The sequence below is a fragment of the Ammospiza nelsoni genome, chromosome 13 (genome assembly GCF_027579445.1).
Source record: "Ammospiza nelsoni isolate bAmmNel1 chromosome 13, bAmmNel1.pri, whole genome shotgun sequence".
Lineage (NCBI taxonomy): Eukaryota > Metazoa > Chordata > Aves > Passeriformes > Passerellidae > Ammospiza > Ammospiza nelsoni.
The window spans coordinates 10359430-10384231 of record NC_080645.1 but is presented as its reverse complement, the minus strand read 5'-3'; the positions used below and the strand labels follow the sequence as shown (position 1 = coordinate 10384231).

Genomic DNA, 24802 nt, shown 5'->3' with positions numbered 1-24802 from the left:
ACTTTTGGCCGAAACTTTTTTGACAGCAGTATGAGTTCCATTGTCTAATTACTGAATTGTGTTTGAGATGGAAACAACACCTTCATTTTCTGACAGCATTTTCAGAAAGTGTGGCACCATCCCAGCACTACCTCGTGCTCTGTGGCAGGGACTGGCAGAGGATGCTCCTTCCATCCTCCCAGCGCTGCCTGCACCTTGGAGCAGCATGCAGAGCACCTGGGCCTTGGGGCTCTGCTGGCTGCAGGACAAAGTCACCAGAGCAATCTCCTCATTCTCAGTGTGAATGGCACCTGTGTAACACTGAAATTCTTCAAAGAGGCACAGAAGCAATACTTAATATCAATGACCTGAGTATTTCAAGCAGAAAAGATCCATCAACTGTGAGCCCTGTTCAGCTTTCATATGAGGAGTCCTCTTTCCCCATTCAAGATTTTTTTACAAAGTGTTGATGCCTTTTTATCCAAATGTTATCCTGTGGACTTTCTTTTGTGTTCCTATCTATAATTTCTGCTGATAATCTTTCAGATCTTTTACTTTGTTAAAAGGAAAAAGAAAACAAGCCTTTTCTGTGACAATCCAATATAAAGAATAATCTAACAATGGGAGCCTGGAGGCAAAAGTCCCCTTGTGTTAATATGCTTGTTACAGAAATACAACTTTCTATGAAGATTGAAGCCCCAGTTTATGGGATTGGAATCTTCAGTCTAAGAAACCACTGTTTTACTGTGATTTTCACTGCTAGGGCTGTACACTAAGTACATTGGTTATGTGTTCCTTAAAGGCCTTATCTTTACCTGCCCTATTATAAATTATCTCCTGTTTGTTATCTATTTTGAAGATTGCTGGAAACTCTTGAGAGCTCCTTGTATTGCCTGTGAAGTGCTGTCAGTGTGGCACACCTTTTGTTCTTTTTAGAAAAGCCATAGGATAATAGCAAGCTGGCAGTGGATAATTTTCTAATTGTGTGGTTTGCTCCCCATTTCAGAGGCCCACTGGCAGTTTCAGAGTAACAAGAGGATAAATGATGCTGATCTTTCTCCACACATTGACACCTTTAAGAGAGAAAGTTACAGTCCAAACCACATGCATTCAGGTAAGGATCCTATGTAAATTCTATTTATAAAACCCTGATGTAATAAATGCTGTATGGAACATTGGTGTCAGGGTGAGGTCTGTAGTTGTATCCTTGGAGTGATGCTGTTCTTCATTTCTATGCTCTGTCTGAGAATTCTTAACATGCATTTCCTCCTAGCCCAGATAAGCACACAGAAGGATTGCCACACTTTTTTACAGGTGGGAATTTAAGTCATGGCCTCCAGCTACTTAGGAAATCTGAAGATTCAAGAGACTTCCCTGTCCCATCCCATGCTCTAAATTACAGAACCAGCTTTCTTCCTTCATTTTTTGTAGCTATCCAAAATCATCCACAAAAATAATTTACTCAGTTTCTCAGTGAAATGGAATTCATAGATATACAGAAAAGGACATTTAAGTCTTTCTGCAGTTACACCTAATTACTCAGGCTCTTGAATATGCATTGCAGAAGTGCTCAGCTTTAATTGCCTTATGTTGTTTGATTAATTTGTATTGTTGTAGCATTGATGTTGTCATTGTTCTACTTAAAATAATTGAACAACAAAACCTTAAAATTCTTTGCATGTGGTGCTTGTAAATTTACACCTAAACCCCCCTGAATATAATGTTCCCATGCCACCTAAAGAGGAGCAACCCACACATGCCAGTGCAAACATCATTCCATTGTAGTGTTTTTTACAATGAAATTGGGGTTTTCCACTGAGCTATGTGTTCTGAGCAAGATGCAGGAGAGCTGGGCCTGTATGTGATCAAAAGCTTCACACAATCTGACAGGGTCAATGAGTTTTTCCAGGCAATTTAGACAATTTTCTGTGTGTAGACAAAAATACCTGGATTTCTCCTTAGCGTTTATCAAGGTAAGCTTCACAAAGTATTTCAGAAATCTCTTCCTTCCTTCTTCTCCTTCCTTCCTCCCCTCCTTCCACTAATTTAGCACTGATGAACTCTTCCATACATCTTTCTTAAGGTCAGCATGGTCACAACCACTTCTCTAGTGTTTAAACAGAATAGCATTAGCTATTAGCTACAGAATCCCTCCTAGTCTGCTGCACACAGCTCCTCCCAGAGTGTGATGCAGGATACTCAGCATGGTTGGCAGCCCTGTCTGCAAACAGCACAGCAAAAGTTTTTCCAGTTGATGAAGGCAAGGTGCTACAATTAAGCCTCACAGCACAACAGACACTGCTGAAATGAATTTCACTTCTTAGACTGTTCTAAGAGTTCACCATCACAGCTCGTCACTAATCCCTCTTTACACTCCTGAAGTGCAGCTTGGATTTAGAACTTTCTAATGTTACACTTTTCCATGCTCCTGTGTTTCAGTAGTTTTTTGGGGTTTTTTAAGTACGTAAACCTGGCCAGATTTTTTTAAGTACTTGGCATTTTGGTACAGGACTATTAAATATAGTGAGGTTTGGAAGGCACACCATGCTTGCAGGCCTGGTTTGTGCAGTGCATCAGTTTTTTGTGCATCTGAAGTGAAGCAGTATTGTGTGCAGAGGTTTTGTGGGACATGAGGCTACATCATACCATATCTTCCCATGCTACTTGAATAGTGGTTTTTTTAGTTTTGATGTTTAGATTGCAAAGTTTCTGAGCCTGACTTCCATTCAGACTGTGCTGTGATGCTACTGGATTTAGTTACACGATTGCAATCAAAGAGAAACAAATAGGGCTTCATTTGTTGGTAGTGGAGAAATCTGCTTAATCATGGAGTCAGTGCCTGTATGGTTCATACAAGAAAAGGGGAAACAGGTAATTTCTTTATGGTATCCATGAAAACTGGAAGTGGATTGCTGGAGGCTAAACTTCTATTCTTAATGCTGTCACTATTACATTGTAGATAAAATTAGAGGAATAAATTAAGGTGTAATAGTGATGACTGAAATTACTTAATTTCCCTATTTTGAAATTTTTATTTATACTTCCAAATACAATCAGAGAGTAAGTGATTAGGGGCTAATGTTCATTCATTCAATATGTCCATATGCTGATAGATGAAGATGCATTTAATGAAAGATGGCAACATTCTGACAGCTGGAATGTTTGTGAGGAAAAGGACAGGTTAAGGTTTGCTCTTGTGACTTTAATACTCTCATTCTTTCATCTTGAACTGTTTAATTTGGAAGCACTATGTTCTTCAAATGAAATAAGAATTTAGTATGCTGTGCATCTTCTCTTAATACATCTGCTGTCTAAAAAAGCAAGGTGGAAAAAAGCAACAAATAAACCCAAGGAAATTGTATCAGTAGCACTTAGTTTTACATCCCATTTAGTGCAAAGACAAAGCAAATCAGCCCATAACAGAAATAACCTAAAAGAAAATGAATGGATCTAGAGAAATGGCCCATCTAAAGCACTAAGTGGGATATAAATAAGAATTTCACTAGTTTCATAGGAGGATCCTAGAAACAGTCCTTTCCCAAGGTAAAACATAAGTTTTTGGGTATATTTCCCATTAATAGATGGTATCCAACTGAGAACTCAAGTACTGAAAAGCTGGATAATGGTGGCAGTGTAGATCACTATTCTGTACTGTAAATATACATTATAAAGTCATTATTTCTTCATTTTTATCACCCTTCTCTGTGGTCAAACGCTTCCTTGAAGATCCTTTGGGAAGGAAAAAAAATTGTACTTTCTTTCATCATGAGTCATTTGGCTGCAATAAGTTTTAACAAATAACAAAATAATGATAAAAATATAATTTATTCTCAGCAGAATCAGAAGGCTGTAACAGGGAATTCCCTGCGTGCCATACAGAACCTCAAGCAGGTTTCCTTGTTTCCAGCCATCACTTAGAGCATACCCAGCTCAGTGGATCTTATAGTATACAAGGTACAATCTGGGCATTTCACCCACAGCTTCTGGAAGGAGCTGCTCTTTGGGAAATGAACTCACATGTGAGCAGCCACATTGTGCTGGAAGTGGCACCATTAATTTGTGAAGGTTTTGAAGATGACCTTTTCAACAGGGAAATTTCTCCCATTCTCATGTCCCCTCAGTGCTGTGTTTTCAGCTAAATCAGGTTTGGTGTTCTCTCTCACAGGTTTGCTCCAGCCTCCTTGACTTTCAGAGCCATTCAGCTCTGTAAAAGTGCCTTGCTAAATTATGCCAAGACAAATACCAGCAGAACTGTATCCATGCTAGGAAATTGCACCAGTGTAACTATAAATTGAAATAGTTAAATCAGCACTGTGTGTAGACATAAGTACTTTGCTGGATTTTAGTCAAAACACTTTAAAAGTAATGTTAAATTTTGGTTTTGTGCCAGCTGTGGGCCAAACTGAACCACCTGTATTCATATACTATGCTCAGCCATTAGTACACTTCAAGTACATTCAAAGTTTAAGACAAGACAAAGTCCCACTGAAGTAATTTAAAACTCAAGGATATGCATCTGCTTAACCTCTTTCCTGACTCAGGAGGGACTTAGGCATGTACTTAGACTTACACACTAACATTTTCTGCTGAATAAGTACCTTTATTTTTTAAAATGGCAATAATGAAATTCTAATTCTGAAGGTAATAGGAAAATTCCTAGATTCATTCAGCCAAAGATAATTGCTGTTTGGAGAGCTTTACATGCTCACAGTAAGAAAAGTAGGTTTATCCAAGGGAAAAAAATACGTCTTTAAATGAGCACAACCTACAACACAATATTATTTTTATTAACATGTATGCTGTAATGCTAAAGGCTGGTATATGTTTGACTCAACCCAATAATCACACAATGTAAATGATACTTAAACAAGAGCTTGAATTATTCTTTGCACTGCAAAGATTAATTAACCCGAAGGTTGTTTCACACCATTCTTCAGGGCAAAACATATCATTTGCTCTAAGGCTACTGCCTCTTTGCCTTGCCAGAGTACTTTAAAATCATTTTGAAATTTCTTTTTTGAGGAGCAAGGAATAAATTATTCTCCAGGACATGTTAGGTAGTGCAAATTCCACCAGTAGAGCAACTTCAAAAGTTGTGAACTACACAGCTGACTCTTGCTGGGCCACAGGCCCTCCCAGGATTTTCCATTTCAGTCAATTCCACTGGAGCAGAATTTTGGATTTGTACACTCAGATGAGCTTCACTGGCCAAACACATTAATGGTCTAATGGTCCTCTCCCAAATGTGAGACATTTCCATCCAGTGCCACACCTTCAGGAATATTTCTTCTTCCTCTCATGTTTTGTGTTTGGATGATTCTGTTTGATATCATAATTAAGCCTGTAGAATCTGGTTTGTGACACACCATAAATACTTATTGTTCTTTCCATATGATGCACTGATATCTTTTCTGTTAAAAAAGGGTATCCAACAGTCTGCAGAAGAGAGGGCTTTATGAAATCAGCTTCTTATCAAATCATTAGATTTCATGGTCCAAGATCTTTGGTAGGCTCTTGGGAGTAATATTTGTGTGGTACCAAAGGAATTCACATTGCTGTGTTTTCATTTCTGTAGTCTGGATGACTCAAAACTGGCTTTTTAGGAGTGCTGGAATTTCATTCAAGCTGCACTATGTGCTTACACAGATCACTGTGAGATTTTTCCCTTTCTATACAAAAGGCAAAACAACTTTTCAATTTTTATTTTTTCCTTTCCCACAGCTCTGTTCTTCACTGAAAACATGATAACATTTGAGCAATGAACAACATGGCATTTTAACATTAATCCTTAATGTTATTGAAATGTTTAAACCTGCATATTTTTCACTGTCTCATACACCATTCTAATTTCTTTTACTCTGTTAAATTCAGACGTAATTTAGGATGGAAAAATACATTCTAGAATTACACCTGGAGCATGTAGTATTAGTATGACTTTTTCAAGGCATGACAGTGATGTTTCTACAATCTATACATATTGATTTAGGCTGATAATAAACAATTTGATTAGGCTCTATCTATAGGCTGTCATTTCAATCACTGTCACTGTTCCAATAGAGTGGAAGGCAGATAGCAGACACATATGGCAAGATTTCTCAAAATAAAAACTCTGGCCTGATTAGAGCCCTAGGTTCAGTGAATTGGACAAGACAGCTCAGCTGCCAGGTTATTAACTCCCTCAGAAAATACTCTGCCTTTTCCCCGGGGCCAGCCTGAATATTCTGATCTGGATCGATAAGCAATCTCCGGTGTGTACAAAATGCCAGCTAGAATCATTTGTCTCAGTGCAGTCTCCTTACAAAGGATAAAACACCTGCAGTATATGGCCTCCTCTCCCTCCTCCCCACCTTCCCCCTTTTAACTAATGACCCACAAAGAGGGAAGAAGTAACTGAATCTGTTCCATCATCAGGAAGGCTCTCTCAGGTTTGCTTTAATGATCACGATGGCTACCTTTCAATCTTGCAAAAATTATATCAGTCATGGTTTCCCTGTGGCATGTTTATGTAAGTAATGTGAACCACAATGTAATGACAAGTGTACAGATGTCATTGTAAGAGGGCCCTTGGCAAGAAGATATCTCAGAATGTCAGAATTTTAATAAACCCTGGACTGCTGGTAGGGTTCTCTTTGGTGGTTGTCTTTTATATTTGTAATGTGTGCTGTGATCTCTTGCTTGGGCCTGAGGTTTTTCAAGAGTGTTTAGTAACAAAGGATATTTCACAATTGATTAGAGCAGAATCATTCTTTTCCAGAGTGGTGGTGTTTTCCCAATCCATTACATATCTGTGGTTTTGTCTGTAGATGTGCTGGATTGTAGCCATATGATTTGTACTTTCCTTAGATGCCAAAAAGGAGTTTTTTATCAGTGAATTCAGAGCCTTTCAAAGCTTTTGGATATTTTTTCCACATGTTGACCTATTAATAAGCCCCCCTTGACTCAAATAAAAATCAAATATCTGCAAAGTACGAGAAAACCCACAAACCTCCAAGTTTCTCTCCTTTACTGGTTATTTATTACACCTGGAGTCACAGAACCCCCTATTGTACAAATCTGTAGCTTCACATGTCCCATGCTGTCAAGAAATAAAAGCTGAATATCCTCAGCAATCTACACAGAATTTACTGTGCAAGTAACAGGTATAACACTGAATAGTAACACTGAATACCTGTTTCTGGGTATGGATTAAGTCTTTCAGGAACAGAGGCCAGTTCTGACTTATTTTTCAAGGCTGTAGACCTAGCTCCTCATCCAGCTGTTAATGACAGCATCGTTCTGACCTCAGTTTAGGTAACACTTCACATCTGTATGCCTACAGAAGGCTTACCTTGAGTTAATGTAAACTGAAGATCCATGCCTACTTAAAAAATGTTTTTTATGTCATGTTTGCTTATGATAAATTATATAAAAGCATTTTATGTTTGTACTGCCATCACTTGGAAAAGGAAGGTTTGCATTTACTCTCTGTCCTCCTTTACTGCATGTGGTGCCTTGCCCTTATAATGTCAAGAAATTAGAATATTGCCTTCCAGATAGCTCCCTTCATACCTGCTATCCAAAACTTCAGGAACTAAAGATGCTTTTAAAAAAGAACAATGTAAGGAACAACTTTAGTGAATTGATTTCCCAGTGTAGAAAGCACATTTCCTATCAAGACACTTATTAGAATGTTTATCTCAGAGAAAATGCACACAGTTTATATGAAAAGCTGATGTTATGTTAATTCCCATTATTATATACAGATGATATTGAGGAAGATGGAACAAAGTGCCTTTAAACCAAAGCTGATGACATTTTTTTTCTTGTTTGCTACAGTTTTATTGTAGTGAAATATGTTCATTTTAGCAGTAGAAAACTGCCCTAAATAGACAGCATAAGAGCAATAAGATGTCACATTGCAGAGCACAATTTAAAAATGATGTGCTCTAGAAGTAAGGCTTTTAGACATTTTGGTTTATGTATTAAAAGTTCCCACAAATTTGATTGAGAATGAGCCTTTGATGGATATTTGCTGCAGTTATGCTGCATTAGACTCGATTTATCCACCACCTCTCATTGTTGCTATTGATTGATTTTTAAATTAGATGAAGGCAATCAGTAAATACCACCCAATCAAGTCCTAAAAACATACAGGAGATTAGACAATTTAGGGTAATCAATGAAAATATTCTGTGATTTGCTACCACTCAATTTTGACCATAAATTATGACCATAACTTGCAAGTTAGTCAGCCATAAAACAAGTGGATGTGACAAGAAAAACTACAAGAAATGAATTAAGGAGATGAAGAGGAACCACTAGTGTTATCATTTAATGAGACAAAATTACTCTTTATACATATCTGGCATTTCTAGTTGAGTCTTGCCAGCAGTATTGAAGTACAAGAGCACTAACACTTCTCTTATTTTTCTAGGGTTTTTGTTTTGGGGCTTTTTTTGCAATATAAAAACTGTTCTTTTGTGTTACAAATCAGTTTGAACAATAACTCATCTACCTAATTTTGTTGCAGCAAATAAATTAATGTAATTTTAGGTTTAAAGCCTGCTGCTTGCTAAAACCCCCCGCCTTCATCTCAGGGACTTGCAAAGACTAATTTTAAAGTCACACTTCTACATGGTGTTATATTCTATAAACTTTAAAATGTAGCAAAAATTTAAAGGTATTTTAGACCAACACTTTGAAGAAGCTGTGCTCATACACTTTCTCTGTGATACATGTCACCCATTTTCTATATTCTCATAACACAATGTTTTTTCTATTTATGAACTTCACTATCTATTTGTAGTTTCTAGGGAGTATCTAGTATTAACAGTTATAGGCTATATTGGTATGAATTGGTGAAATAAATCAAAAATTTATTGTAAATCTGCTCCCTTAAAAAAGTGGTACTGGGTGTGATACTGCTGTGCAGCATGGAAAAATCATCCTGGTTAATGCCTTTATGATCCTCTTTAGAATAATGAACATTTGGAAAAGGAGACCAGAGTAATTTTTGAGAGTGCTGATCATAGAAAAATATGAAATTAAGATACTTTTGATAAGAGGGAAATTCGTGTGCTTTTTTTCTACATTAAACAGAAATCTCAGAGATCTGAAAACTGCCCAGGACACCCTGAGTGGTGATGAGTTTGTAACAGAGGACAGAAGGACAGAGCGCTCTCACTGCCCTCACACCCACTAAAATACAAAAGTGATTTTATAGAGCTTCATTGTAGAGCAACTCCTTTGAGAGCAGATAAATGCAAAATGCACAGGTGGAATTAATATTGAAAATATTTGGATTTATAACTACCATGATTTAATTAATTCCCAGTAAAGAAAAATTTCACGTTGCAGCAGAGAAAGCAAAACCCCCAGAGTCAGAAGAAAGCATTAGTGGCATTGCAAACAAAAGATTAGTCATCAAATACAGCAAACACTGTATCAGCAGGTGGAATCTGTGTGAGATAATCCAGAATTAGAATTTTGCAAGAATATCATGCAGAAATTCCAAATTCTTGCTGTAGTAGACAAACATATGGCACTACCAACTATCAAAAAAAAAAAAGTCAGTTGTTCTTAGGTAGTTTGTTTTTTAAAAGACATTCCCTTTAGCATAGGGTTTGAGAATCAGGATTTTCTTTATTGTGCATGTCTGTGGAGCAGTATAACAGAATAAGTCCATGTAAATGCTGGGCCCCTTACAAAATCATGTTTCTCTCTGTTGAAAACACTCCCCACCTGAATTCTGAATTTAAATTAGAAAATGTCCAAGTCTGGTCTTTCACATTTTCTGTGTTGTTAAGTACATGTGTCTAAGCAATCCAGTTTGAAGGACTATGTGAATCCCTAATAAAATACAAAAGCTATCCCAGCTTAATTAATATTCCTTTTAAAAATAACATTGAAATTGACTTTTCTTTAACTCCTGCATTTTATCAGTTTGTATGTGTTCATAAGGTTTTAAGAAATAAGTAAATTCTGTTCTAATATTACCTTCCGTGTAAATTTGGTACTAGAGGAAGCTTCTGTGTCTTTCATCATTGGACTAACTTCTAATAAGTATGTGCAATAAGACTGGAAGACACATAGTTCTCAAAGATAATATTCTTTCCTCTGCAGGTAACATTATTTCTGAAATCTGAGATTTTAGTTTAATTTGAAATCTCTTTTGAAAATACATTCCCAGCTCGTTTTCTAAAAGATTCTGCATGTGATTGAACCTGTGGTAGAAATTTGCAAGATACAGTTAAATTGTGAAGGCAGGAAATGAAACAGCTCAGAATCTGAACGAAGTCTGGAGCATTTGCATTCCCATATTTAAATATTTGCCTGAATTACACGTGAGCTATAACTTTTCACTCACTGGAATTTTTTGCACTCTGTAAGTAATAGTGCTAAGACAAATCAATGTTTATATTATTGCAATATATGTCTCATGTTTTTGTGAGTTAAAAAACATATAAACTCACAGTAATCTCTAGTAAATGAGGACAGGAGAGGGAGAGAAAAAAGAAAACCCCTGACTTAAAACAGACAGGGACCTACTTGCAGTCCCTGATGGACTGATGCAATACAATGAAGCTGGTGTATTCAATATAACTTTTAGAATAATTGCCTGGGAGGTAACCAGAAGAAGTACATTTTACTTTATCATGGTACATAAATAAAAGGGCAGACTAATTAATCATATAGCTTACTAAAAGTGCTTTTTATTTTGCCATTTAGTATGCCAGAAAGATCATTTTCTTTAATGTATATACCCAGTATTAACATGATTTAATCCATCATGTTCTGTATTATGAAATTACTTTGTTTTACTCCCTGATCCAGCTGAAGATCATTAACCCACACTATTTTCTAAGTCATACATCATTTGAGTGTATTACCTCATATAGCAAAAAAGCTACTTCCCTCGGTTATACACTCCAACTAAGAAATCATTTTTTCTGGATGTTGCTGACAAGAGGAGCTGTTTTCATTAGAAAGCAGATGGTTCACTATTTCGATTCTCTTTTACCTTCACATTTGCTCCAGCTCAGAGTTCTTTGCTGCCAGTTACCTCATTACCTCTCACATCATCCATGTCCTACATCCTGACCCATCCATAAAATGTCCTAAACAAGCAAGGGCTTTGCCTTCCCCCATCACCTTTTTTTACTCTGCCTCCTCACCTGTTGTAAGCCAGGCTTCAAAAAGCAGGGAAAGAGAATCCAATCATCTGAACAGTAGGTTAAACTCCCACAGTTCTGCAGGTGTTTGCTAGCTGAGAGTGCCAAAGGTGTAATTTGCACATTCAGGTTCTGAACACGGATGTGAAGTCACACTGCTGATGAATTTGCCTCACAGAGCTTTAAGGCAGAATCTGGTCTTCTGTCTTTTCATGTAGTTTGCAGTTTTGATAATGATATTTTCAATGCTATATTCTCTGAGCCTGTAGGATGCGCATTTTACTTGGGCTGCCCTGGGTGCCTGGTACGTGTCAACAAATAGTGATCTGCAAGGAAAATGAAAGGTGTGCATAACACAGTAAAGGAATGTTTGATTCAGAATAAAGACTGAATAGTTCCTGGAGATATGTCTCAGTATTTTTAGAATAAAAAGATTATAAATTATCTTTTAAAATAGACCACTTAAGTAACATTTGTTAAATCTCAGACTGGTTTTAATTATCTATAAGCATTTGCCTTGATTTGTTCCAGTTAGGCAAGGAGAGCAAATACTTACATTGCTTCAGCAGAAAGCCTCTTACTAGAGATCAAATCCTTGGAGGTAAACCCATCAGTACATTCCTTCACTTCCTCTACACCATATTTTGGTTTTGATCATTCTATACTGAGGATAATGATCAAACAATGTAGTAATAAATTCTTCCTGCTTTTTGTAGTTTTTTTCTGCTTTCTACAATATCTGTCACAAACTCCATTTTTATTACAGCTTCATGAAGTTTTCAGGGGGAAGGTTTCACTATGTTTTTTTTTTGCACATACTTCATTACTCATGTCAAATTTTCCTTTCATTATTACCTCTTACACTTGCCATGTGTAAAGATGTTATCTTTTAAATGCACACTGTAAACTAATACAGAGCTTGACAGGAATAAGAGGGTATTGGGAAGGGGTATTTGATTTTGTTAATTTGAAGGACAACACATTCAGTAATCTTAAAGCAGTGGGATTTATTTTAAACAATGATCTTTGTAGTTTTTAATGAAATTGAAGGAAGAAAAAAGGCCTGTAATGAATGTGTTGACAAAATTCAAGGAAAATATCATAGATTTGGGATTGTTCCAAACATACATGAACAAAAAGGACAATGTTTAGTTATACTTTAATAAAGCACTTTACAAACATTCTGAATGAACGGGGGGGACAAGATAAATCGACAATTTTAAGCAAAGCTAAAGCTGGAGGTCAGCCTGCAGTTAATAACCATGCTCAGTTATACTGTTTTTATGATGACACAATGTTTAAGCTACTGAACTTGGCACCACAAATAGGCATGCATGTTGTACAGAGTGAAGAATATGCAGTTGGTTGAGGCTGATTTCAACCTGTCTGTTTTTAGCATCCATTCTGGATTCTCTCTGCTGAATGCAGCCTCAGCAGGAGGCTGGTTTATCCACCCTGAATAAACCTCACAGCCATAACTCAGCTGCAAATGAAATAGAGCAGAAATAGGAGGTGCAGGTGCTGCTGCTGGCACATCATGAGCCAGAAACTGAAAAAGGTAAGGCATGGAGATTATCTTCTGCAGGAGGAGCTGGGTGCAGCTGCCACTGGGGCTTTAAAGGCAATGCCTTCACACAGTGGAGTCTTTGTTGCAGAACTCTGAGCTCCTGTCATTGGTGTGGACAATATTGCCAAAGTGATGAGACAAGAGAAGATTGCACAGGCTTCTGCAGGGAGTGGGTTATCCCACACTGAAGTATGTGCAGTGTCAGAATTTACTCCAGTAAACAGAGAAAGGATTGACTTTTTGCTTTATTCCTCTGAGTGCTGCCCAGAATGGTATTTAGCATTGATGTCACCCAAGCCAATTATTTTTTCTGCTCAAGAAAGCATTTGAAACTACCAAATTGTGTTGATGAAAGTAATTATCAAAACTGAAAAATGATATAACAACAAAAAAGTAATACTGTGAACTGTTGATATGAAACTTTGTTTTCACTATAAATAAGTTAGTGGATTTTGCTTTAACAGTTGTGAACTTACTTAAAATACACAAAAGTTTCTTTTCTAGCCTTTATTTTGTCCCTACGTTAATGCTGACAGTATAATCAAAAAACTTTATAAAGTATCATACCCTGGTAAAATAATTCCAAGCAAAACAAATGATAATCCATGGGGAATTATAGCATAGGATCTTGATAAGCGAAAATAGAAAACTGTAAAGGATACCAGGTGTCGTTGTAGGGTTTGTGTGTGACTGTATAGAGTGCACTGACACTCCTGATGTTCAAATAAATCACATGGACAAACTCCACCTGGTAATCTATAGGAATAAGTTAAGTACATTCTTCAAAATTCTATCAAAAGCAGTTAAAAATGTAAGCCATTAAAATGTGATAGAATAGCACTTTATTTATAAAAATGTCATTTGCATTTTTTAGCACTGTTTAACTTCCATGCTTGTTTTGCTGTTTTCAAATAACAAATTGAGCATTTCAAATTCATAATGAGGTATGAAATAAATGAGAGGGTACGGAGGGTGAGTCATTCATTAATCATAAGCAAAACAGGGACAAAATCAAGGACACAGGAGCACAAACTGTAAAAGTAATAGGTTGCATAATCTTTGTATTTAATATTAACTACATTATGTTTTTCACATGAGTTCTGAGAAGTTGGGATTTTTATGTTTACATGAAACTAATCCAAGGTAAATTTTATTTCTCAATATTGTTTTGTTCTAGAGGTTGCCCTCTTTTTAATAAAGTAGAAGACAACAAATCCTAGCTTATGACATTGTTATGAAGATTTAATAGAAGGGTTAGCAGGAACACTGAAGCCTACTGAAACTTTTGATTTAAGATATTCCACTTTTGACTAGAATGTACCAAACCCTTCTTGTTTGTCATGGCAGTTCTCCCATTAAGGACATAAATTCACCTGGAATTAGTTGTTTTGGCCAAAATAAGTTATTATTCATATTCATGTGTCAGAGAAGGACAGAACAAGAACTATTATTCAAACCATTGTCTCTATCCTTTGAGAGTTCAATCCACAGTGATTACTCAATGTGCAACAAGGTTGTTTTCAGTTTGCAGGTAATGTGAGTACTGAAATAGTAGGTGTAGCTCAAATAGACATAATAAGAATAATTTGTTACCCCACGTCAGATTTCAACAAAAAACCACAAAAATAAACTAGATTGTAATAAGGCAAGGTAAACTGGTGGCGCAGCAAGGGGTCAGCTCATTTCAGAATCACTAAACAGATGCATCTCTCTGTTCCATATCCGTTCATTTGGATGGAGCTGGCATTGATGTTAGTCTTCGTTGTTGTTGTGGAGTTTGCTGGACAGAGTAGGAAGAAAGAGAGAAGACAGAATGAGAATTATGCAGATAACTTGCTGTTGGACCTGTTGTGTTTTGTGATACCCATGGCCAGCCCCACAAGCTGTGTGTGTCTGTAGGTCTGTGTGTGTGGGGCAGGAGTGCTGTGTGTGTCTGTAGCTCTGTCTGCGTGGGGCAGGAGTGCTGTGTGTGTCTGTAGCTCTGTCTGCGTGGGGCAGGAGTGCTGTGTGTGTCTGTAGCTCTGTCTGCGTGGGGCAGGAGTGCTGTGTGTGTCTGTAGCTCTGTCTGCGTGGGGCAGGAGTGCTGTGTGTGTCTGTAGCTCTGTCTGCGTGGGGCAGGAGGGCTGTGTGTGTCTGTAGCTCTGTCTGCATGGGGCAGGAGTGCTGTGTGTGTCTGTAGCTCTGTCTGTGTGGGGCAGGAGGGCTGTGTGTGTCTGTAGCTCTGTCTGTGTGGGGCAGGAGGGCTGTGTGTGTCTGTAGCTCTGTCTGTGTGGGGCAGGAGGGCTGTGTGTGTCTGTAGCTCTGTCTGTGTGGGGCAGGAGGGCTGTGTGTGTCTGTAGCTCTGTCTGTGTGGGGCTGACCAGCACTCCTGGGAGCCACGTGCTGGAATCCCAGTACAGCTCCCAGCCCACACAGCACGGGTCACATCAGGGCCTTGGTGCTCCACACCAGTTGATCCTTCTGCACACCAGAAATGGAGATGCTGGGCAGACAATGCCTCACTTCAGCGCTGTGGGGATCACAGGGAGCAGTGCTCCATGTCCAGGCACAAGAACCTGATGGAGTCACTGGAGCCAGGCACAGCTGTGCCCTGGGGTGCTGCCCTGTGAGCTCAGGTGAAAGCCTGGCTCTGCACCAGGGTTTGGGGTCTATTCCTGGTTCTGCACCAGGTTCTAGGTTTGTTCCTGGCTCTGCACCAGGTTCTGGGTCTGTCCCTGGCTCTGTACCAGGGTCTGGGTCTGGGGTCTGTTCCTGACTCTCCACCAGGGTCTGTTTCTGGCTCTGCTCCAGGGCCTGGGCCTGCTCCAGGGTCTGGGTTTGTTCCTGGCTCTGCACCAGGGCCTGGGGTCTATTCCTGGTTCTGCACCAGGGTCTGGGTTTGTTCTGCAGTCAAGCAGGCTCCTGCTGCACTCCCGATGGAGGGGCTGCACCTGAGATGCCCTGAGGTTGTCCCCACTGTCACAGGCTGTGGCTGGCACCTTTCAGTGGGGGCCAGCCCCTGAGAGGAGCTGCAGGCCTGGCTGCAAGGGCTGGAGCCTCCATGGCTGAGGGGCTGCTCTGTGACCTGGGCTCTGACTCGTGGCAGTCCCTGCTCACACCCTGCCCTGCTTTAATTAATGCATGTTGTCTCGGTGCACAGCAATGTCTGACTAAGCAGCTGCCTGCATTTAGGCTGTAAAACAGGAATTAATACAGCAGTGGTTAATATTTAGTTAAAAATCATGATTCCTCAATATTTCCGTTCACAACTTTTGCAACTTGAAGCAAAGTTCTGTTTGCAATTCTGTATTGAGAGAAAAAAGTTTCTGTTGGTTAAAAGCACAAATTCTACCAGCTCTCCTTGTTTTCCATTAGCCTGGATGAAGAAAGTATCTTAATTTTTAAAACTCCCATTTAATTAATTTCCTACCTTCTCTGGTCCAACATATCTACATTTTATAAATTGAATTGGTGCTATTTTCACACCATGCTTAAGGTGTTTCTTCCTTGTATGAGAAGCTATATATAAACTGCAAGGTGTTGAAGCCAGTAATTGTTAGTGGTGTTTTTCTTTCTAAAGAAATATAAAGGACACGATCAATGAATAGACTGATACACAATCAAAACTGAGGAATTTGCCCAGATCTCTGAAAAATCACGCATTCCACTAAGGTGTAAGTGGGATGTAAGTGTAATATACCTTTAAAAAAAAATACATCTCTGTCTTCATTATTGAATTAAAAAATAATCCTTGCATTCTCTATCTATTTCTCACTCTTCATCATAGCAAACTGTACCTTCTGTATTTACCTTCATTGTAGGTGCAGGTGGTTGAAGTGTGGTGCTCTGGTTTAGATTCCAGAGCAAATAGGTTACCTATGATATTATCATTCCCAGGATTATATTGCAAAGCAGTGCCTTTCTCAAGCAATGTGGGTAAAGGGTTCACTCTGTCCCCCATGCTCCTCTGCTTGAATGCTTTTCCCAAGCTCCAGATCAATCTTTAACTCCTCACTTTTAAATTAAGATGAAATACCATGGAGAAGAAAGGGAACATAAATACTTCCAAAATTCTAGGAAATAGGTTTTTTCACTCTTCCCTCTCCTAGGCAAGACACTTAAAATTAAGAACCCCGTGAACTCTTCTCTTTGCTGGACCAGGTATTTCCAAATTTTTGGAACCAATCTCAATTTTTTTCAGCAGAATTTTTTTTTTTTTCAAAAAATACTCTAGTTTTTTTCAGAGTCTTCAATTCAGTACCTGAGACATTTTGCTATGGGCCTGACAAGTCTGTCAAAGTAGAAAATTTAAAAAAAAATCAGTACCATCAGAGGAATGTTCCTTTTATAGGTACCCTGCCCTGCTCTTTGCATGGTGTCTTGCACAATTAATCCCTTTAAATCTGAACTGGGCTCCCTCTGTACCTCAAACCATCCAGCTCTGCAGAGCTGCTGTTATTCTGCTGTCATAGGCTGCTCCTGCAGCACAGATGGAGGGTAACCGTATACCCAAAAGTTAAAAGGTGCAAAGAGTTTGGCTTTTGGGGGGACTTGAACTTATTTACATCTTCAGCATACTTGAAATTGCTGTTGAAATACCTACCAGTGTGTTCATGAAACGTCAAAGTTGAAGGAATGCATTTTAAGCAAATGCCCTCTCCCAGGTTAATGATTAACATTGTGAGAATTCAGCTTGGTATTTACTGTATCATGACACAAGTAAATTAAACTCCAAGCAAGTAATTATCTAATTTTTTTTAAAGTATGCAATGCCAAATTATTAACTTTTGCGGCAGAGGGGTGGTAAAAACAAGGGTCAGGCAGTACCCATGGAGTCTTGTGAGACTCCTTTGTTCACACCCACTGCACTATATAAAAAACAATGTTCTTATAGAGGGCTTCCTATTTCCAATGCAATATCTAAATCATTATATACATTTTTTAAAAAATACATCTCTGTCTCCATTATTGTATTTAAAAATAATCCTTACATTCTCTATTTCTCACTCTTCATAATAGCAAACTGTACCTTCTGTTTATGTTTCAGTGGACAAATCAATTCATCTATTTTCCTGCCAGATTTTGGTATGATCACAAACATATCAGTTCTGTGCCTATTACAAAATCAGAATTTTCTGCCTTCTTAATTCTGTAGAAGGGGGCTTTACTCCTCCAGAAAACAAGTTAATTTTCTTGAAATGGAAATATTGCCTTTGAGGAAAGGTGTTGCCTGGAATATTCTGCCTGAAACATTAATGCTTCAGAAAATTACAAGCATCTAAAATTTTGAGAATTTAGGTTAGAAGAAAAATACTTGGCCATTATCAACTCTCCCATTGTTAAGCCTGCATCTGGGCCTCCCAGTCTGCAAAGACTTTAAGGTTTAATTCCATTTTGCAATTCCCAATTTTTTTCACAGTAAGCTAGCACTGTTGAAAGGCTCAAAGGTGCTTCACCTAATTTTCCTTCTATCTCCAGACAGTATGACCAAGTTATTTAGATACAAATAAGCTTGAGAATATCACCAAATCCATTCTAATTTCATTCATGCCTTGCAGATAATAATTTAAAGAGCTAGTCACTGCTTGCAATTAAGCATGGAGAAAATAGATCTGTCCCATAATTTATGTCTGCAAAGGTTGGGCTGGATTTGTAATTAATGTTTGCTCCTTTTAATGAAATACTCCAAAGGTCTGCACTTCTGTCATTCATGGAGGTAATTTTTCAATTGATTAGTAAAATAATACTTGAAAAGTAAATGCACCTGCTTTAGCACAGAAATGTCTTAGTCAAGTAGAGACAATGATTGGAGTGCTAAAAAAATATCATTTCAATACAGTAGAGACTGGAGTTTTACTCCTCCAGAATTCAGAACTCCCACTAAAGAGAAAAAAAAAAGAAAAGGTAATTAAACCTCCAACAACTTCCTCAGCATGCTTTCATCCAGTTTAATTCCTGGGTGATTTTCAGCATAGCTAAATACTTCTAGGAGCACACGCCTGAGCTGCAAGTGAGATATGTCTGGAAAGCATATGTTCCAGCAAGACATAATTTTTGTATTTGTGTACCTTAGTATTTTTGGAGGGCATGATCAAACAATTTCATTTTAGAAATTTGTTTTCATTTTGGATAAACACTTAAAATTTGACAGCTCAGTTGGATTCTATTCTTATTTCCTTTTCAGAATCAAACATCTTCAAACCTGCAAAGTGATAAGACTTAAAAGTTAGGTTGCAGGAGCCACTGGTTTAAAATGGCTGGAAATGTCCTTTCTACAAAGCTCTCACTAACAAAGCAAATGAAATAAAATAACAAGCCACCTCTTCCTATTCTCAGAAAATTGATAAGGGATTTCTTTAAATTAATCAATCAAAAAAGCGTGTGTGATGGTTTCTGCTGCTTTGTTAATTTAGTCATTGTGACCCAAAGTTTACTAATCCTCTACTCCCCAGATCTCACATTTTGCAGGAGTGAGTATTCTGGGAATTGACTGTATGCTGACCAGATAGGATGCGGAGCAGAAGCCACAGTCTGTGCCAGATTCCTTGAGGGCCACAAACGTGATGATCCCAGAGGTTTTGGACCTTGTGCCATCTGGGACAAGGATTTTGGTGTCAGAGACAGAAGCAGAGAAGGGAACACGTGTGGTGAGAGGAGCCCTTATCCAGTGTTCAGCCTAACAGAGCAGGGTGATCCAGACAGTGCTGCAGGGGGATGAGAGCCATTAGAACACTTAACTTTAAAGATAAAAGTTTATAGTTTTAATGCTGCAGTTTTAAGTGTTTGAGTCATCTGAAGGATCCAGCTCTTATTAAAGCTTGAGCAAAGCAGCACCTCAGGACTTATAAAAACCTGCACCTTGAACTTAGTGTAACTCCCATTAAAGTCAATGGATGCTGAGTCAGACCTTAATTCTTCTTGCATCTTAGAGATTCAAAAGGTGAAAATCCTGGCACTACTGATGTTTTGCCATTGACCTCACAGGGTCAGGATTTCATGCTAAAAGCCATAAAATGGCGCTGACATTTCGTCATTGCTGTCTTGGATCAGATTCATAACAGTGACCCAGGAGACAAAAATCTCCATAATCCATTACTACTGTGCATCTACCCAGCACTGTCTCACCACCTTCTACCTTTGTTAAAGAGGGGGAATCATCTATAATTTGAGCTGCCTTTATTTTAACTCAAGTGAAGAGGAATGGAAAAATCTTACTATTCATTTTTCAATCACACAATTTTAGCGTTCTAAGTAAATTCTTGATTATTTTATGTTAATTTAATTGGGAAATTCTCTTTTGGAAATGAAGAGGTTTTGTTGGATGATTTTCTTTTAATTTTTTTTCAATACGTGTTCTAAAAATACTTTTTAGTAAAACTGGAGGGGCAAATTTCAGATTTATAGCATGATTGAATGAAATGCTTATGATTAGCAGTGAGAACTATGAGGAGTTTATATAATTTCTTAATGATCCTTAACAAAATATTTAATTAAAGAGCAGCTGGAAAGATAATCTTGATTAATAAAAGGAAATCAGGGAATTAACTGATTTCTGTAATGTAAGAGTACTTGCACTGTGTGATAGTTACCACATACCATTAGCAGTTAGATACAATAAACTGATAAAATACAAAATTGTTCTGCCCTGCCCCATTAAATTTTCAAGATTGCAAATGCAAAATATTGGCTGTGCATTACAGATGATCAAAGTAATAGATTCCAAGTTCACAGATACAAATGTACTGAAAAATACAATTTAAAATTGGTATAGGAAATTTATATTATATGAACATGGCTGCTTTGGCATAGGTCATTGCATTACTTTGTGGCAGTCCCTTTGTCCAATGTTTTCAGTTGTAATTCTGGTTCTTCCCTTTGGCAACGCTTGGTCACTTCTTAGCTTTGGTTTTATAACTTTCATCATATTAATAGTAGTGCTACTCTACTGGAATCAATGGGTTTGATGTCTTTAAATCCAGGCATAGCTTGAACTGAGGGTGATCTGCTTATTAAAGCAGTAGATGTTTACATTTGGAAATTAAAAAAAACCCCTGATTGTGAGTTTTGTGCAAACTTTCCTTCCTTCAAGCTTCTCTTTGCTAAATAACTGCAGATCTTGAGACATTAGGGGTACTCACATACTCACATTACCTAACTTGTTTTCTCTGACCTCCTTCTGGAGAAGTCTATGGAGGCTAATTTAAAAATCTCCCCTATGTTCCTAGAGCAAAGTGGTGTGGTCATTCCTGCGCTCGGAGAGCATTTCTGACTTTACTGGAGTAGTTTGGGCTTTCCACCCTCAGCGAGGCCTTGGTGTGCCCTGAGTTTTATGCAGTTGAAGATCCAAGTCAGGAGTCGTATATTATTTCTAAGAAATGCATATTTAAACACAGGCTAATACTAAAATTTTAACTGTTTGCTTTCCTGTTAACATTAATGAAAGAATATATTTATATGCTGTGCCTTTGAAAATTAATTTCCTGGACATCTCTAGGGATATAGGGGTTGTGTACAATGCATAGTTTTTCCTTGTATTATTTATTAATGGAAGGGTATAATCTAGTAGCAACTCCCTTTGTGCACAATTTTTCCAGCTTTTTAAGTCACTTTGGTTGTGCTGAACTTTGAGATGAGAATGAAGCCTTCTTTGTCTTTGTTGGGGGTTTTTCTTAGAGCATGAAACATGTTTACTTCCAGAATGCCGTGTAAATATCTCTTAAAGAGGTGCTTTGCAAATAAGCTATTATGGTACTAAAGAAAACATTGATTAGTTTTAAATGGCAGTAACAATTCAAGTGTATGTAAAGACAAGTGCATTTTCTTTTGAGGTTAAGCCTCTGAATTTAATAATTGAAGGAAAAAATACAATAAGATGTAATAGAAGAAGCTCTGTAAAGTGCATTATGCAATTATGACTGCCATAACTACAACTGCTTTACCAGATCACAGCATGTTTTCTCCTCAGAGAAAACAAAACTATTTTTGTCAGTTGGGTTTTTATTTTTTTTTAAATGTTGTATGCTTTGTGATGATTCTGTTGATTCAGAAAACCAGTCTGTTGTTTCAGGACATCTGAAAATTCAAGACATCATTCAAGTGAATACAGTATGCAACTGAAGCAATCTATTTATTTTTAGCCTTGTCAAAGTTGTATTCAAATGTGAAAACTGTTTTAGGGAGTATCTTTGTGAGTTCCTTCAATTAAATCATGTTACATTTTGTTTAACATACACAAGACCAGACTTATTAGAAGAGAGATTTTGGCAGTGAATGGTGTAGTTTAGCTTGGTGAATTGCATGAGTTATTAACTGTCTAGATCAGAGCCCAACTGTATTACCCACAGAACCTGTGTGCTGGAAAGATCCTGTGTGGCGATTGTACCTACAGAGCCAAATTTCTTGCAAAAGGGAATATGACAGCCTCTTCTTCATCACATACAATAGACCAAGTGGGATTATAATTATAGTAACAAAGATTCAGATTAGACTTTAAAGGCAGGGATATTAATTAAGTGGTTGTACTTTATTAGGCTCAAATCTGTAACGAGGAAAGGTGGTGGGAAGGTGTTTGGTTTTTGGAACAATTTGTTAGTGGAAACCACAGTCTGATCCATAGTTCAGAGAGCTGGGTGCAGTTCCAGTCAGAGGCTCATTTTAATTGTGGTGGAGTAAAGGTTCCCTCGTATGAAAGAAATGTCATGGTTAAAGTATAAACATGAAGTGTAAGTGTTAAAAATGACTTTCCGCAAAGGAAGAGTCCCAAGAGTCCCTTGTTGTTCCTTGTGGGGTGTAGGTTAGGAAAGAGTGCTGCAGTTGGATATAGCCATTTAATTAATGTGCATCCTGTTTGCTCAAACCATGGCTGTAAGTCCTCTGAGTGTTGCAGCTCTTTGTGTTTCATATCAAATTTTCTGAAGTCACTCAGTCTGTTTTCCATGGATGCTGGTGTGTTATACACACGTGCACTTTCATTTGCAGTGATTTCTGATCTAGCATACTTTTGTAAAGACCTCCAGCTCAGTATTATTAAAGATGATAAATGAATAGATAAATCCAAGGGGAAAATACTAAAGTTAATAGTGAGGAGGATTTTTGCATAAAATAACCCTGGTTTCCAATATTTTACAAAGTCCCTTCTCAGTTACTGTGTGCTGATAAAGATCCATTCTATACAACAATTTCCTCTCATCTTGTGACCCCATATCTGCAGTTTTTTCTTATGTCTATTCCTCTTAAAATCCAATTTTCTAGTTATACTAGTATTTATTAAAAGCTTGACTGTAAGGTCTTTGTTTACCCAAAGATCTATTTTTATCATAACTGTTTATAATGATTAAACCTCAACAACTTAAACACTTTACACAAAATAATGTATTTTCAATAAATTGAAATATTAACCAATCATATGTAATGGTTCAGTTCTAGCAAATGGATTGCTAGAAATCCTTAGGGTTTCATATAAATTGAAAACTGTATTGACTGACCAGGCTGCACTTGAATTGCATTGCATTTGGATCAAAAAGCATAGAAAAAGTTCTCATTATAGTTCCCTGACATTAATTTGAGCATTTTTATATGTGTGTCCTATTAAGTACTTTAAGTGCTTTTTGATAATTGTGCTTTGTAGTTTTTACAGCACTTCAGCCTATTCCCAGTTCAATTTCCTCTTTTATCCGATGTTTGAAATATTGATTTCTGACAGATAAAAGCAAACCTTATAATCTCAGCAGCATGCAATAAGTGAGTAAGAGGGGGCTACAGAATGCATCAGGGAATGGTCATATTTGAAACCGTCTTTGTTTTATTACATTTCGTCAACAGAATTTACTTACCGCTTGCTGGTATTTATGTAAAAGCAGGACTCCTGATAGTCCAGTGATATTAGCAGCTCCTGGTATACTTTTGCATTTAGTAAGATAAAAGAAGAAACTCCCTTGGTGGTTGATGATTGCAGCTGCTTAAACTGCTGTCAACTGCCTTGAAGTAACTGTGATTTATCTTCCTCAGATTGTGCAGCATTGTGTCCGTGAACTTCCAGAGTTTGCATTAAAAAGTGACAGGACATCAGAGTGCCAGAGGCTTCTCATATTGTGGCCCTGAAGGTAAAAGCAAAAGAAACTATCTTGGTCTGTGTTTGGGAACACTGTCCAAAATTTCTGCAAAGCTCTTGTGACATGAAAGAGATCTTTAAGAAATGGGTTGGGATTTTGAGCATGGACTAAATGCAATCAAGAGATGCTAAGGAGTAGCACTGGTGCTTTGCATGTTTTCAGGGTGTTTCTTCTGTAATTTCTAAAAACTCGAAAGAGGAACCCAGTCCAATGCCATGAACAATTAACAGTATGCTAAGAATTCATTTTGTATTTGTTTCCTTTTCATTATCCAATGTAATCCCATGTCTCACAAGTAATATTGCATTAAACATCCCTACTCAGCTCCATCAGCACCCACAGTAAACAAGCAGAATATACAGGGAATTAGCTGCAGTATTTTCTCTGATGTCCTGAAAATTCAGAATGCTGTTTTAGAAGGTGAGGGAAGTTCCTCGGGTTACACAGTACCTTTGGCAAGCAATAGCAAATCGTATCAAAGTGACAATGAAAGTCTCCATCCTGAGCGCCAGGTTAGGAGGAAGCTCAGTGTCTTTCTCTAGAGGCATACATGTCTAAGAGGGATTGATGTACCTGACAACACAAGCAGTTGAATTAAAGGAGGGAGAAATATGATTTTTAATAATGTAGACATTTTTAAGATGAACACAGAAATTTTATTCAACCCCAAATTAGCAATTGTTAATTCAGAAACATCTTTTTGGGCTCAATCCTAGAAACACTTAAAATTACTATCTTGAGTCTAGATCTTCCCACACCTGGGTATAGAATGATTTTCAAACAAAAGACATTTAAAAATGCTATTTTAGTGAATTTTGATTATTGTGGACTGGAGCTGGAATTCTGCCAGTCACTTAGCAGAAGTTTACTCTCCAATCAATTCAAGTTTTCATTACTAAGCAATTAGTGCAGAAAGTTTTAAGTGATAAGCACTTAACTGTGTTCTGGAAATAGTGGGTTGGTAGTATATGTGCAGGTTACTGTCCTGTATGTTCCCATATATACAAGTACAGTAT

The 24802-nt window shown here is 37.7% G+C and overlaps 1 long non-coding RNA gene across 1 annotated transcript; it reads left to right on the top strand.

Annotated features, from left to right (window-relative positions):
* The first annotated feature begins 1015 nt into the window (after window positions 1-1015).
* On the top strand, window positions 1016-23771 carry LOC132079182 (uncharacterized). Its single transcript, XR_009419359.1, has 3 exons — window positions 1016-1093; window positions 12526-12687; window positions 23683-23771. It is a non-coding gene; the product is annotated as an uncharacterized LOC132079182 (long non-coding RNA).
* The last annotated feature ends 1031 nt before the right edge of the window (window positions 23772-24802 follow it).